Below are 17,340 nucleotides of genomic sequence, written 5' to 3'. Positions count from 1 at the left end.
CTATCAAAAAAATGGCTCTAAGCACTATTGGACTTAACATCTGCGGTCATCAGTCCCCTAGACTTAGAAATACCTAACCCTGACTAACCTAAGGACATCACACACATCCATGCCCGAGGCAGGATTCGAACCAGCGACCGTAGCAGCCGCGTGGTTCCGGATTGAAGCGCCTAGAACCGCTCGGTCACCGTGGCCGGCCCGAGAACTATTGCACGATCAGCTTAATAATAATCACGCATTCAGGTTACCGACAAAAATAATATACAGAAGAATGTAAAGAATCTGTTAGATGTCAATCTTTACGAGAAGGCATCAGAGAGGCAGTTCTGACGTTGCGCTTGATAGTAACAGTAAGATTTAAGTAAATTCAGGACATCTTCATTGGATTTATCAACCTAGAGAATTCGTTCGACAATGTGAAATTATGTCAACTGTTCGAAATTCTCAGGAAAGCTAGGGAAAGTCGGGTAATAATAGTATGCACGAGAAAGAGGACAAAATAGGAATGCGGTACCAAGAACGAAGTCCTCGGATTCGAAATAGCGTAAGAGAGGGATGTAATTTGTCGCTTCTGCTGTTCAATCTGTTCATCGAAGAAAGAATGACGGAAATAAAAGGAAGGATGAGGAGTGTGATTAAAATTCAGGGCGAAAGGATGTCAATGAGAACATTCGCTGATGACATTGCTATCCTCAGTGAAAGTAAAGAAGACTTACACGATATGCTGAATGGAATGAACAGTCTAATGAGTACAGAATATGGATTTAGTGTAAACTGAAGATAGGCGAAAGTAATAATGAATATCAGGAATGTGATTAGCGGTAAACTTAACAACAAAATTGAGGGCCGGGAGGTAGATGAAATGAAGGAATCGGCTACATTGGTAGCGAAATGAGATATGATCGACGAAGCAAGGAGAACTTAAGAAACATATTAGCACATAGAAAGGCGGCATTCTTCTTCATCGCCCGCCGGTGTGGCTGATCGATTCTAGGCGCTTCAGTCTGGAACAGCGCGACCGCTATAGTCGTAGGTTCGAATCCTGCCTCGGGCATGGATGTCTGTGATGTCCTTACGTTAGTTAGGTTTAAGTAGTTCTAAGTTCTAGGGGACTGATAACCTCAGATGTTAAGTCCCATAGTGCTCAGAGCCATTTTTCTCTTCTTCATCTGAGGAAGAAATTTCTGAGAATGTACGTTTGCAGTGGAGCATTGTATGGACGTGAATCATGGATGATAGGAGAACCGAAAAAGAATCGAAGCATGTAAGGTGTGGTGTCAGAAGATAGTGAAAATTAGGTGGACTGATACAACATACGAGGAGGTTCTGCACAGAATCGGCGATTAAACACGTGGACAAGAAAGAACAGGATGATCCGGCGTGAATTCAGACGTCAAGGTATAATTTCCGTGGTACTGCACTTGCGGAAGCCGTATAAGGGGAAAGCTGCAAGGGGAATATAGATTGGAATAGATCCAGCAAACAAAATATTTTGGGTGCTAGTACTACTCTGAGAAAGGTTGGCACAATAGCAGAAGCGGCTCATGAGTATACATTTTGAATGTTGAGAATTTTTTTTATTCATATAAACTGTAAAGTGTGAAACAGCAACTGCTTTATAATGGTTACGATAGCGAACAAATTTATAGACTGCAACTGCAGCCACTGCCAATAATATTAATGATAGTAAAAATGACGTAACAATGATGTCCTATCTAATTTTTAATATAATGAGTGAATTCACATATCTGGGGAGTGTGCTACCATCTAACGGACATTATGCCAACAGCCAAACGAACGAAGATCACCATCTGCCGCAGTGTGCTACCACCTAGCGGCACAGACTTAACATGTAGTGGAGTAGTAAGGCGTAGCTGTACACTCCGCAAACGGTGCACATTGTTAATCAAATCCGTATGTATTTGACCCATAAGGCAATTACGTCACGCCAGCTGCGCATGCGCGGAAGCTCCTTAAAACGTGTACAACTGAATAAGTGCTCGTGATCCTATTGCCTAGTTTCACGGAGTCTAGAGAAGCAGTAGTGCGGTAGATTTAAGAGCCGTGTATTTCGGATTACCTCATCTATGTTATATTTAACATCATTCAAAGAAATATAACCCATAAATCCGCTAGGTGTCAAAAGTTAGGGTGTTTATGTGCTCTGACACAGCAGCCGCCACTGCACAGGGGAGGAATTCGTGGCGGGGACACATCAAACCAATGAGATGACTGATCGGCGGGAGGGGGGGGGGGGGGGTCGGGACGGAGGACGGAATGACATGGGAAGGTGCGCAAACGATGAAACACTTGTGTGGAAATAGCTGGCCCCGGTGCTGCTAAGAAACTGCTGTTGCTAAGAAGCAACGTTCCAACATGAGGCAAGAAACGTGTTACTTTCCGCAAATTAGATTTCGTTTGATAACAACGAGGGAAAATTAAAGAAATTTCGGAATATACAAATGAGTACCGATAATTTTTCTTCCCGTGTAACATCTACGAAGGCGGGAATTATTCTGGTATATCTTGTACCCTCCTCCACACACTCACAGACGCCTGCGGCGTAAAGGTGTATTGTATGACGGGTGAAAAATTATCGTTTGCTACCGTGGTGGCTACACCTTCAAGGATGTTAAACCTAACGCCACTGACACATCGTTTCGTAAATCATGCATGCAACCACTTCGGAGATTCTAGCACCTATATTACTTCTTATGTCGTTTGAAAGCAGTAAGCTGCACCACAAATCAACACCCTCTGTTCTGCGAGATAGGCTAGGTCTGTTTCCAAACGCGTTGGAATGCCGCTTGGCGTCATCGGATCAACCGCTTCGGTTGGTACAACGCATCCCTTCCCCACTCCTGGGCGCTCGGCTCGCTTGCCACAGGGCTGAGGCGACGCCAGCTATAGCCTAGCGTCAGTCGGGCGCGGGAGTTCGTCTGCGGCGGAGCACGAGAGCAACTTTGGACGGTAAGAAACATTCCGTATTACGACGAGTTTACGCACTGATCAAATCGCACAACAAGTAGAGCCGGCCGCTTATGAGCTCGTATTAAATCTTGTCGTTTTCCTCCTTAATGACAGGACCGCCTTCAAGTTGTAAAATCACAGAGAGACAAGACCCTTTTGCCTTGTTGAAGCACGATTTTTCTCCGTAAAAAAATATATACTAGTTTTTTCAGTATGCACTACTCAGTTTGTGTCTGCCTAGTGTGTCAGAACAATTTACTTTTTTTGCTTCTGAAAAATATCAGTTTAATGATAACTTTCTTGTCTGTAAGGAAGAAATACCCAAACATCAACATATTTTACCTATGAACCCATGGAATTCATTGTTTTACTTGTATTTTAATTCGAACTTCCATTGTATGATACTGTAAAACCACTCTTACTAGAGAGACATCAATGTAAAGCTTACTTATCTCCATGAAATCTGTGCAGTATAATAAAAATACAAAATAGCTAGTATCTTAAAATAAGCTCTTGCTTTCCTTTTACGCTATCTACAGTTTTTTCTGCTTGTACCTTATCAGTGTATTACCCACTGGGAAAATGGTCTACTATACATAGAGAGCCTTATTTTAGAGAATCATTTCTTGTGGAACTGGCATGATACTGGATGGGAATTCCCAATCAGCTGCTTTATGTCTGTGGCAGCTTGCAGATATAGACCTTCACAGGGTAGTACAGAACCCCACTTAACCCCACACAAGCATACATTTTTTTATCTTGTGATGATGTGTTGCATATTCTTACACTACTGATTGTATGTGGTACTTTAAAATTTTCTCCAGATGTGGGCTTGAACCCAGATACCTGACTTTCATAGGCAGGTCATTACCAATTTGCTATATGAGAGTGCCTCAGAGACCAACTCGAAAGCTCCACCAGGCTTTTTCATACTCCTTCCGAATACAGCAGATGCTCTCCCACAACCATACAGGCTCACATTAAGCTGAAGCTTTCCCACTCTTTGATGTATGCTCAGGTAGCAGAATGTCACCAGCTTGTGGTCTAGTGGTTCGTAGAACTGCCATTAGATCATGGAGTCTTGGGTTCCATTTCCAGCCAAGTTAGAGAGGTTTTTGACTTGGGGCCTGAGTGTTTGCGTTGTCTGAACCATTTCATCTCATCTTCATTGACATACAGATTACCAAAGTGGTGACAATTGAAAGACTTGCACCAGGCAGCCAAACAACCTTGGACGGGATCTGCCAGCCAATTCCAAATGATTTTTTCAGGTAGCATAATACTCTGTAGTGCAGTGGCCATGAATTTCTTAGTTACAACCTTATGTTTAGTATTCTTAAACAAGGAACAGAACATTAGGAATGGTATCCTTGAGACATACTTTTGTGATGAAAGTAAGTTGAAATGGTTTCTTGGCACCTTAACAATGTTTTTACATCATTTTAATTTATCCATGTGTGCATAGAAAATCTTGCAAATTTTATTTGCTGGGTGCCCATTGTTGTCTAGGTCTGAGATACAGGACTCATAGTCATTTATTTACTGTCACATAATTTTTGTATTATATTCACAGAAATTACTTATGAATGAACTGATTATATGTCCACTATTCTTTGTTGTGATGATATCATTTAGTTCAGTCCATTTGTGGATATGCTCTCATCATTGGTAAAATTTCCATTCTTGAAAAACGCGTCAACACAAATGGTGAATCATTTATACAGTGCGACTAGAGGAGAGGCCGTATATTAAAAGTATAGGAACACATAATTTCATCTTTTCTTATTCTGAATTTAGTTTTAAAAACCCAAATATAGTTTGCAGATGTGGAAAGTTGGAATCGAAGCATCCAACCACAGCAAGATAACAATTTACTTTCATTTATCTTCTCTTTGAAATTGCAATGAGATGCTGTTATTTAAGAAAAAACTATCTTGAAACAATGGAAATTAATAAACATATGTCAATTTGCCCAAGCTTAATACTGAGTGATCAGACTCACCACTTTTAATTGCAGATATTACTCGTAATCTCACCCAGACCATCAGACCATGCTCTAAATAGACCGTCCTACTCACTTGCCCTATTTTTTTCTTTATTTCAGCTACTATATTTTCACTTGCCCTGTTAAAAAAACATTTTATAATCCCAACTACTTCACTTACCTGCTTAATTTCATATGTTTGTGATGTTGAAGTCATTAAAACAAAATTATTTTGTACAGCCACCCCTGGAACATGACAACAAAGTTTATTGTTCAATTTATTTTCTTTCCAGAACAGTTGTTGTGATTTGTTGTATAGTTCATTATTTAATGTGTAATACTTTTTATATAAGTTCAATAGTTTTTCATCACATTTCCACTGAAATAATTCCTCCCGTTTTACTTCTAAATCCAACATTAACAGCTGTCATCTTTGTAAACGAACTGGTATACTTTCTAGAGGCACTAGTATAAAATCTTTGCTCCTACAAAATTACACAGCCACACATATTTATCATGGTACCTGATGATGGCATGACAGCCAACAACCAGTTTGCAAAGGGAAAGAACAAATATTGCAGAATATTGCACCGGTGCTGTGCATGTTTTCGCTCATTGTCATTTCTGTGCTTTTTACCCATTGTAAAAATGAGAGCAAAACATTTATCGCATTGAAATTGACACAATTTTTGTTTCCAGTACATGTTGCATTGAAAACAAAAATACAACATGTATTGAAAACAACAAACCACATTTTCACTACATATTTCATAGTAGTATTGGTAGTCTGTGAGGAAGAGCCTGTGAGAAGCTAAAGCTCTGAGTCAATCTGTATTGTGTAACTTGAAAGGAAAGTTGGTAACACACTCCCCTTGTAAGGCAGACATAGGAATTTGAATTCCAGACCAATCAACAGTTTTAATTTGTCCCATAGAATCAACTTGGCATTTCTTCTTCATCTTCTTCTTTGTTTTGGCCATCTTAGGACCACGTTAATTCACATCAGCTTCATTTCTTCTGGTCTTTCTTCTTTCCCAGTATTCTTTCATTCTCCTACTTTGCAACCTTCTTTGTCTGTCTGTCCAAGATGATTTTGTTCTGGGTCTTGTTCTGTCCTTGAAAGCTTTGAAGGTCTGATTTTCTTATTTAAAAATCACCTTGTTGTTTATCTCTGGTTCCTGTATTCTCATTTCTTGCAGATCTCTTTGTATCTCTTGGATCCACCGCACTTTGGTTTTCTTGTTCATCAGAAATTATGTGATTTGCTGTGTTAACCTCCCCTGATCCATTCTGTGGATGTGACTGAAGAACTTGCTCCTTCTTTTCCTGATGACATCAGAAATTTTTTTATATCTTGGTATACAGTTCCTGGTTGGCTCGGTTTCTAAGTTGACCATCTTCTGTTCTTCGAGGTCCTAATATTCTCCTGAGAATCTTTCATTCTATCAGTTCTAGCCTCTTGATCATTCTGGTTCTTGCTAAGTTGAGAGTTTCTGCTGCATATAGAGCTTCAGGGTGGATCACTGTTTGGTAATGTTTATATGCTAAGTTCATTTTGTTTATTCATGCTCCCATTGCTTCTTTTTTGGTCAGTCCAATGTCTATCCATTCTCTAAAGTATTTGAATCTCTCCACCTTCTGAATTTTCCCTCCTTATCTTGTCATCAATCTAGGAGCTGTCATGATGTTTGTCATATATTGTGTCTTCTCAATAGAGATCTGTAGGCCTTCTTTAGCTGCCTGTCTCTGCTGTTCTGTGGTTTCCTTAACTGCCTCTTCTAGTGATTCGGACAAGATCACAATGTCATCTGTGAATGCTAGACAATATACCCATACTACTTTATTCTTACACCCCAGTCATATTCCACCCAGTCCTTTCAATCCTTGTCGCCACTCTCTGATCACCTTATTCAGGACACAATTAAAGAGCAAAGGGGAGAGTCCATCTCCTTGTGTCACCCTAGTTTTAGTCTTAAAGGCCTTTACTGTATAAAAGTATAATAATAGTAATAATAATAATAATGTTTATTCAACATGAAGTAGTATCACTCAGTCCCTAAAATAAAGTTCAGGACAGTAGACAGATTTTTCTCTTGAATTCAGTTCAGAACTGTAAGTCTACTGGTGACACAAGTATATTAATGTTGTGGTCTTCAGTCTGAAGACTGGATTGATGCAGCTCTCTATACTGCACCCTGAGTCTGCTTACTGTATTAATCTCTTGGTCTCCCTCTATGATTTTTACACCCCCATCCCCCACAAATTTCCCTCCAATACTAAACTAAATTGGTGATCCCTTGATTTCTCAGAGTGTATCCTATCAAGTGACCTCTTCTTCTAGGCAAGCTGTGCTACACATTTCTTTTCTCCCCAGTTCTGTTCAGTACCTCCTCACTAGTTATTTGATCTACACATTAATATTCAGCATTCTTCTGTAGCACCACATTTCAAAAGCTTTTATTCTCTTCTTGCCAAAATGATTATCATCCATGTTTCAGTTCCATACATGGCTGCACTCCAGACAAATACCTTCAGAAAATACTTCCTAATATGTAAGTCTATATTCATTGTTAACAAATTTCTCTTCTTCAGAAATGCTTTTCTGGCCATTGCCATCATCAGTTAATTTGCTGATCAAATAGAAAACTCATCTACTACTTAGAATGCCTCATTTCCTATGCTAATTCCCTCAACAGTACTTGATTTAATTTTACTACATTCCATTATCCTTGTTTTGTTTTTGCTGATGCTCATCTTATATCCTCCTTTCAAGACACTGTCTATTCCAGTCAGCTGTTGTTCCATGTCCTTTGCTGTCTCTGACAGAATTACTATGTCAAAGGCAAACCTTAGGTTTGCATTTCTTCTCCCTGAACTTTAATTCCTATTTCAATTTTTCATTGGTTTCCTCTACTGCTTCTTCAATGTATAGATTAAATAACATCAGGGACATACTACACTCCTGTCTCACTCCATTCTGAACCCTGCTTCCCTTTCATGCCCCTTGTCTCATAATTCCCACCTAGTTTCTGCATAAGTTGCAGATAGGCTTTCACTCCCTCTATTTTATCCCTGTCACCTTCATAATTTCAATTCCAGTCAACATTGTCAAAATCTTTCTCTAAATCTACAAATGCTATAATCATAGTTTTGCCTTTCCTTAACCTATCTTCTAAGATAAGTCAAAATCCAAACTGATCTTCCCAGAGGTCAGCTTCTACAAGTTTTTCCATTCTTCTGTAAGGAATTTGTGTTACTATTGTGCAACTGTAACTTATTAAATTGGTAATTCAGTGTTAGCAACTGCTTTCTTTGGAATTGAAATTATTACCTCCTTGAAGACAGGGTATTTCACCTATCTCATAGATCTTGCTCATCACACAGAATAGTTTTGTAGTGCCTGGTTCTTCCAAGGCTGTCAGTAGTTGTGATGTAATGTCCTCTATTCCTGAGCCTTTGTTTTGACTTAGGTCTTTCAGTACTCTGTCAAATTCTTTTTGCAGTGTCATGTCTCCCATCTCATCTTCATCTGTGTCATCTTCTTATATAGACCCTCTACATGTTTGTTCCATCCATACAGTAGAGCTGCATGCCCCTGGAAAAAATTATGGCTGCAGTTTCCCCTTACTTTCAGCCATCCACAGTACCAGTACAGCAAGGCCATTTTGGTTGATGTTACAAGGCCAGATCAATCAATCATCCAGTCCGTTGCCCTTGAAACTACTGGAAAGGCTGTTGCCTCTGTTCAAAAACCACATTTTTGTCTGACCTCTCAATGGATACCCCTCCGTCAAAGTCCATGGTAGTTGGGGGGGGGGGGGAGTCAGGAATATATTAAATTACTTAATATATTATACATACAAACATACACACACACATACACACACACACTATGGCCATTAAAATTGCTACACCAAGAAGAAATGCAGATGATAAACGGGTATTCATTGGACAAATATATTATACTAGAACTGACGTGATTAGATTTTCACGTAATTTGGGTGCATAGATCCTGAGAAATCAGTACCCAGAACAACCACCTCTGGCTGTAATAATAGCCTTCATATGCCTGGGCATTGAGTCAAACAGAGCTTGGATGGCATGTACAGGTACAGCTGCCCATGCAGCTTCAACACGATACCACAGTTCATCAAGAGTAGTGACTGGCGTATTGTGACAAGCCAGATGCTCGGCCACCATTGACCAGATGTTTTCAGTTGGTGAGAGATCTGGAGAATGTGTTGACCAGGACAGCAGTCAAACATTTTCTTTATCCAGAAAGGCCCGTACAGGACTTGCAACATGCAGTCGTGCATTATTCTGCTGAAATGTAGGGTTTCACAGGGATCAAATGAAGGTTAGAGCCATGGGTTGTAACACATCTGAAATGTAATGTCCACTGTTCAAAGTGCCATCAATGCGAACAAGAGGTGACCGAGACGTGTAACCAATGGCACCCCATACCATCACGTTGGGTGATACACCAGTATGGCAATAACGAATACACGCTTCCAATGTACGTTCACCGCAATGTCGCCAAACGTGGATGCTACCATCATGATGCTGTAAACAGAACCTGGATTCATCCGAAAAAATGACGTTTTACCATTCGGGCACCCAGGTGCGGCCTTTGGCACACAATCGCAGGCGCTCCTGTCTGTGATGCAGCATCAAGGCTAACCGCAGCCATGGTCTCCGAGCTGATAGTCCCTGCTGCTGCAAACATCGTCAAACTGTTCGTGCAGATGGCTGTTGTCTTGCAAACGTCACCATCTGTTGACTCAGGGATCGAAACGTCGCTGCACGATCCGTTACAGCCATGTGGATAAGAAGCCTTTCATCTCGACTGCTAGTGATACGAGGCCATTGTGATCCAGCACGGCATTCCAGATTACCCTCCTGAACCCACCAATTCCATATTCTGCTAACTGTCATTGGGTCTCGATCAATGTGAGCAGCATTGTCACGATACAATAAACCGCAATCGCGATAGGCTACAATACGACCTTTATCAATGCCGGAAACGTGATGGTACGCATTTCTCCTCCTTACATGAGGCATCACAACAACGTTTCACCAGGCAACGCCGGTCAACTGCTGTTTGTGTATGTGAAATCGATTGGAAACTTTCCTCATGTCAGCATGTTGTAGATGTCACCACTGACACCAACCTTGTGTGAATGCTCTGAAAAGCTAATCATTTGCATATCACAGCATCTTCTTCCTGTCAGTTAAATTTTGCGTCTGTAGCACCTCATCTTTGTGGTGTAGCAATTTTAATGGCCAGCATACTTTTAAACTAATATACAATTTCAATTGTGCAAGACACAACCCAGCTGATACTTGAGCAGGACTTTTGTTGGTTCACAGCAAACAGTTAATCTTAATCTCACAGAGACTTATATTACACAGTTTTATATGAATAAAAGTTTTGTGTAGATTTCATAGACTGCTATTAATGGCCATACACAAGACATAACAATGTGTGGGTTTTTATGGCTATAGTGACGGTCCACGCACCAAAAATACCAACTTATTATGTTAAGGCACTTTTATTACGGTTCGTTTATTTACAGAAACACAAGAAAAACAATGCACAATTTCACGACACGTGTAACACTACTCGAGACGCAGACGGGACTGCCAAAGAAGCTCGAGTCCCCAAAGACCTTTTACTCTGCGCTTCGCTGGTGAAGTTACTGGCAGTCGACTGTCGCCACAGAGCGCCGCCCCCCCCCCCCCCCCCCCCCAGGAGTGCGGAGCACTTGTGGACAGACGTTGGCGTCTTCCTGTGTAGTGGCGTTGTGGGATGCTTGCTGGTTGATAGCAGCGTGTGCTAAGTGTCCATACTGTCTGTGCAGGGTGGACTAGGGCTCGTATAGTCCGCCATCCAGTGGGGGGGCGGACTGGTCGACCTGCGCGCGTGAACTGGACGGGCACAGGAGATGTTGTTGCAGTACTGGCGGAGAGGGGGATGCGAATCTTGAGCATCCCATCGGTGCTGAACGTTGCGGTTATGACAGCCGTATCCACCCCATTTTGGATAGGGACTGTGCGCAGGATGGTGATGTGTGACGTGGGTGTGGACCCGCGTGAAGTGTCCCCTATGCGGAGGATGAAGATGGATCCCTCATGGAGCTGCAAGGAAAGCTCGTCACCTTGGCACTCAGAGGCGTTGATTGCGATGCAAATTTCGTCGACAGTGGATGTAGGGCGCACTAGGGGGGGTGGGGGCGAAAAGTAACGTAGTTCAGGAGAAACCTTGGAACACTCTGTGGAGGCATTGGGTACCAACACTTGGGACGGTGTAATGTCACATGCAACATGAGGTTGAGCCTGAGGTTGTGGATTGTCACACGCATTGCCTGTTTGGAATGAGGGTAGCATATCATCGTACGCAACCGCTGAGTTGCCCTCGGGTGTAGGCTCGGTGCACATACGATCATGGTGGGACGCAGGAGGGTGGGTGGTCTGTGTGGGGTCGGGGTCGTCACCATCTGATGGAAGAACACTAGACTCGGGGGAGGTGTGTTACAGATTCTTCGATCATCCAGGCTGGTTTCACGCGTTGGAGTGAAACTGTCTGCCGGCGACCACTGACAAGAATGTCCATAGTATTGTCCCTGCGAGACACTACTCGATGTGGGCCAGAGTAGGGTGGTTGTAATGCCGGTTTGACCGTGTCATCCTGTAACATAACGAACTCACAAGAGTCCAGTGCCGCATGCCTGAACACGTGAGGGCGGGTATGTGGCCGTGGAGGAGGAGTGCGGATCGCGGCTATGTGTGTCCGGACCCGTTCAACTAGCTTGGGTAGGTCAGACAGGTCGGCGATTGCTTCGTCGTTGACGAACTCTGCGGGGAGGACTAGGGTCTCGCCATACAGTAGCTCTGCGAGTGAAGCCTGGAGGTCTGTCTTGTAAGCCGTGCGTATTCCTAGCGTAACCCAGGGAAGGGCATCGCACCACTCACCACCGTGGCACATGAGTGCCGCTTTCGGCATTCTGTGCCACCGCTCGACCAGTCCATTGCTCTGGGGGTGGTAAGCCGTAGTGCGGAATCTATCCACCCCACAGAGGACACAGAGTTTGTTAAACAGCAGGGATTCAAACTGTCTTCCCTGGTCGGTGGTGATGGATGTAGGACAGCCAAATCGAGCTATCCAGGAGGATACAAATGCGCGTGCTACGGAATCTGCTGTGATGTCCTGCAGGGGGATTGCCTCCACCCAACGTGTAACGCGATCAATGCCGGACAGGATGTACCTGAAACCATCCGACACGGGTAATGGTCCTACGAGATCCACATGTACATGACGGAAGCGGCCTTTCGGGATGTCGAATTTACCTAGACTGGGTTGTGTGTGCCTGCCAACTTTGCTGTGCTGGCACTGTAAACAAGCACGAGCCCAAGTACGACAATCCCTCTTCACACCTGGCCACACAAAGCGTTCTGTAACCAGGTGCGTAGTAGCCTTAGCACCTGGGTGTGCCAGGTTATGTAAAGTACTGAACACTTGGCGACGCAGCGCAGGGGGAACAATAGGCAGAGCGGTGCCCGTGGAAGTATCACACCACAGTGGCTTGGCCGAGCCCGGTAGGTTGCACGAAATGATCTGAAGGGAAGTATCTGGGTCCTGTCGGAGGTTGTGCAATTCGGTGTCACTGTCCTGTAAGTGGGCCAATTCATCGAAATTAATGGGGGATGAAATTGCAGTGATACGTGATAGGTAGTCAGCCACCACATTTTCTGACCCTCGAATGTAACGGATGTCTGTTGTGTATTGGCAAATTAAGTCCATTTGCCGGAACCTACGTGGGGGAAGGTCAGTAGCGGGGTTACGGATAGCCTCCGCGAGGGGGCGGTGGTCCGTGAAGATTGTTATATTCCTTCCTTCAATGTCTGTGCAGAAATATTTTACAGCTTCATAAACTGTGAGCAATTCTCTGTCGAATGCTGACCATTTACGTTGAGCTGTAGATAATTTTTTGGAAAAAAAAAAACGGAGCGGTTGAGTCGTGTCATTGACATGCTGTTGTAGGACTGCACCGATTGCGAAATCACTTGCATCCGCTGTAATCGAGATGCAGGCATCTGGCAAAGGATGGGCGAGAGTGACACCACGTGCTAACGCTGATTTAAGGTCTTCAAAAGCTCTCACCATGCTGTCAGACCACGGTACTCGGTGACTGCCTGAGGTTTGTTTTCCGGCCATTGCATCAGTCAAAGGGGCTTGAATTGCTGCTGCCATCAGCAGGTTACGACGGTAGAAATTGACAGTTCCTAAAAACCGGCGTAATTCGCGAAATGACACTGGGAGGGGTAGCTTACGAATGCAGTCAACCCACTCCTGCGGGGGGCATATACCATCCGCAGAGACTGTGTACCCCAGAAAAGTGACAGCGGTGCAGCGGAGTTGTGACTTGTCATTATTGATCTCGACTCCGTTACGTGTCAATAAGTCCTGTATCGTGGCCAGGTGGAGTTCATGTTCCCTGTCAGAGGGGGAGAAAATTAGTATGTCATCGTATGCGTAGCAATACGTGCAGTTAAAAAGAAGTGAGTCTATAAAACGCTGCCAAGTTTGGGCCACGTTTTTGAGACCATAAGGCATGTAACAAAATTCGTACAGTCCAAAAGGTGTGATTACTGCTGTCTTTGGGATGTTACTCTGTTCCATTGGTATCTGTAAATATGCCTTGCGGCAGTCCAAGACACTGAAGATGCGTGCTCCGCTAAGTACTTGCGAAAAGTCTTGTATGTGAGGTATCGGGTAATTGTCTAATACCGTCCGTGCGTTGAGGCGACGATAGTCGCCGCACAGGCGCACAGTGCCGTCCTTTTTGGGAACTAAATGTATGGGGGAGGACCAGTTACTGTCCGATGGGCGAACAATGCCTGTCCTTAGAAGTTCCTCCACTGCGGCTTTAGCAAGGCATAGTTTATGTGGTGGCAGTCGGCACGCTTTATGGCGCACTGGAGGCCCATCTGTCGTGACAATTTTGTGTGTCGTGCCATTCGTAATAGCGTTCAGCTTGGCTGGCGAACTCATTTGGGGCCCGTCGTGAACGGGGATCGGTAGCACACGAGAGTCACTAACCTGATGTGCCAGGGAAGCAGTCTGCTTCAGTGTCAACGAGGTTCCACGAGGTGCATCTCCGGTGTCAGGTGGTGGCGGCGTTGGCAGGCGTTGTACGAGGCGTCGTGCCTCGGTGAGGGCTTGCGTAGCCGATGATCTGGCACAGTTCCGTTCGACGTTGTGAGGACGGAGATCGTCGACTGCAGGGCGTTCAGGCTGGAGATGGGCGGTAGAAATCGTTGGGCTGTCTGCCGATGAAGAGCACTTGATGGGAGCTGTGCCCAGGTCGTCGGGCAACCGAGGAGGAGGGGGGCCGAAGAGGCGACTGAACATGCAATTTTCGTGGACGAGGCGTGGTGCAATAATGCGCTTGACTGAAGATCTGGAGACAGTCCGAAGTGGAAAAGGAAGTCGATGCCTAATACTGGATCTTCGACATCAGCCACGTAGAAGGTCCAAGTGAACTGTTTACCAGGTATGAGTTCAATAGGTAACTTGGCCAGGCCCTCGACACGAAGTGTCGACTTATTTGCTACTTGAAGGGACAGTTTGGTTGATGTCATGTCCTTTACAGAAAATGTGGGAGGTATGACACTAACGTCTGCTCCGGTATCGACGAGAAAATACCGGCGCGAACCTACATCCAAGGTGTACAGAAGTCCTCGTGGGGTGGGGGATCTGACAGAATGCAATGTCTGTGGGCGCCCCTGCCTGTATCCGCGGGCCGTGGCACCTATAACGGCCCGCGTGCGGCGTTTGGGAACACGCAGGGCGGACGGCAGTTTCGAGCGGCATCCCTGAATGTGGTGTGAAACCAGCATATGCGTGAATCGGCTATACTCGTCCCGCCAGCTGAAGCGTCAGGCGGGGGGAAGGCGGGGCGGGGGCAGGCACTAGCCCGGTTAGGGTGGGGAGCGGCTGTTGCCGACCCGCTGGCAGTTCCCGGTCTTGGCCGCTAGGTGGCTGCTGTTCCGTGTGCTGTCCACGATACGCACGCGCCCGGCCTCTACCGCCCGACGGTGGAAGTATACACACAGGGTTACCAACCTCGGCGGTGTTAGACACTGTGTCGAATAATGGCGTATGCCTGATCCGCCAGCCATAGTTTATCCTCGAGTGACGCTGTGGTATGTGGGAGCAAATGTAACTGTAGTTCTTGTGGCAGCTTCACCAACCACAATGCCCAGAGCACTAAGTTCGGCAGGATCTCCGTACCGACCTGAGCACGCAAGCGTCGCCACAGCTGTGAGGGTGTTCTGTCGCCTAAAGTCTCGTCGTAAATTATGTTGTGAATAGTATCGGCCGGTGGACGAGAGAGGCATTCGATAAGTAATGCGCGAGCAGAGGCATATTTGTTGCTCTTAGGAGGATTCAGCAATAAGTCACTGATGAGATCAGGGTGGTCGTGCAGGTGGTTCACTAAACACACGAAACGGGTGCTGTCGTCCGCAATACCGTGTACGTCCAACATGTTGTCCACCAAGGTAAACCACATCACTGGGTTGTCCGGTTGTAACGGCGGCAGCTTCGGAAAACGGCCGGGGGTCAGTGTTTGCGGGGCTGAAGGAGGGACACGAAACACACGGGGATTCTGCACGGTGTTCACTGTGTTGCGTTGAACATCCGTTAGCTGTGTAGGCGAGACGTGGTATCCAGTCCATGTAGGCACGGAATCTGTGCGCCCACACGACAAGTACGGTGCGGCAGGCGCGGGCGGAATCTCGAGCAGAGGCGCGAGATCGCGATTGAGCGCCGAGTAATGGGGCAGAACCGCGGCAGGTGCGTCGCCCGAGGTGTGCGCGGGGCGGCAGGACGTGTAGGTGTATAAATGGTCCGGCACTGTTGGCGCGAGTGTCCCTTCGACCGGCGCGAAGGGGGGCACGTTAAACGGCAGCCGTGCATGTGGACCCAGAAACTGGCCAGCCACGTGGTCCATGCTGTGCGGTAGAAACTCGGGGTTTCCGGGGTCCTGTGCTGGAGGGGCATTCTGTTGAGCGTAGAATGCCGTAGAAGGTGTCTACGACGATGTGTACAGCGCCCGGTGTGGTATGCCGGCAGAGGTTAGAGTCGTCCGACCAGGCGAGGCGAACACAGGAGATACGAACATTCCTGGTGTATTAGTGGCACACGGGGTGAAGCGTTGCACTTCACAGTTGAATGTCCATTCTGCAGTCGCGGCGTCGTCCACTGCCGTAAAAACTGGAGGCTGCGACATTGTCTATTGGCGCGAAACAGGTGATACACAGCGAGCGACTGCAACGTATTTTCGCGACTCGGGGTCACCAATGTGGGTTTTTATGGCTATAGTGACGGTCCACGCACCAAAAATACCAACTTATTACGTTAAGGCACTTTTATTACAGTTCGTTTATTTACAGAAACACAAGAAAAACAATGCACAATTTCACAACACGTGTAACACTACTCGAGACGCAGACGGGACTGCCAAAGAAGCTCGAGTCCCCAAAGACCTTTTACTCTGCACTTTGCCGGTGAAGTTACTGGCAGTCGACTGTCGCCACAAATGTATGTTAAATTCCTTGGTGCACTGTGGAGGGTACTTTGTTCCACAGTCAATTATTCACTTTCTGCTCCACTCACTAATGAAATGACAAGAGAAAGGCCTCAAACATTACCACATGATTTGGGTCATATTTGGCAGCTTGCTTGAGCACAACCTTAAATGAAAGACCATAAGATGCTTTGGCTCAATAGCCCCTGTTTTTGAGAACTATCCCTAACACTCATGACTCACATTCAATTCAGGATCAATGGGCTTGATAGATAATTGAAAACTGAGCATTTATCATCTCCATACATGAGCCCTGCTTATGCATATTTTCCTAGAAATCAAGGGCAGATACTTTTTCGGCTGCCACTTATGTACCCATAAGGTAATAGCTGTTCAACAATAGTGCCACTGGTGTGGCAACCAAGGCATGTGGCTGTGAAGCAGAGAATCTGTGTTTGACTCCCAGTTATATTCTGAAATTTTTTTTTATTTTAATTTTTTCTGTTTTGAAATTGGTAAATTGAGGATAATTAATAAGGCGAGTAAATCAATAGGAAACAGTAACAAGGTAGGCAAATTTCTCAAATGATGGCAACAATTTTCCAGATACTAGGATGGAATATTGTGCTGTCTGTGGATGTGTTATTTTATGTACACTACTTACTGTGACAAGGGTTTTTCTCCCTTCTGCAATGACAGGCATTGACTGCCTATTTTTGCAGCAATCTTATCTGTAATTGTTTTCATTCAATGAGGCTTAAAAATCTTAATTCTTTGCTAATCCAAGTAATTTGA

At 45.0% G+C, this 17,340-nt stretch overlaps 1 protein-coding gene across 1 annotated transcript in view; it reads left to right on the top strand.

Annotated features, from left to right (window-relative positions):
• The first annotated feature begins 2,820 nt into the window (after positions 1 to 2,820).
• LOC126101133 (uncharacterized) overlaps positions 2,821 to 17,340 on the top strand; it is a 58,762-nt gene continuing 44,242 nt past the window's right edge. The window contains exon 1 of the mRNA XM_049911816.1: positions 2,821 to 2,970. The gene's annotated coding sequence lies outside the window, so the exon portion shown is untranslated. The remainder of the gene's footprint in view (positions 2,971 to 17,340) is intronic.

This window comes from Schistocerca cancellata, chromosome 9 (genome assembly GCF_023864275.1).
Source record: "Schistocerca cancellata isolate TAMUIC-IGC-003103 chromosome 9, iqSchCanc2.1, whole genome shotgun sequence".
Taxonomy (NCBI): domain Eukaryota; kingdom Metazoa; phylum Arthropoda; class Insecta; order Orthoptera; family Acrididae; genus Schistocerca; species Schistocerca cancellata.
This window is presented reverse-complemented; position numbering and strand designations above follow the sequence as displayed.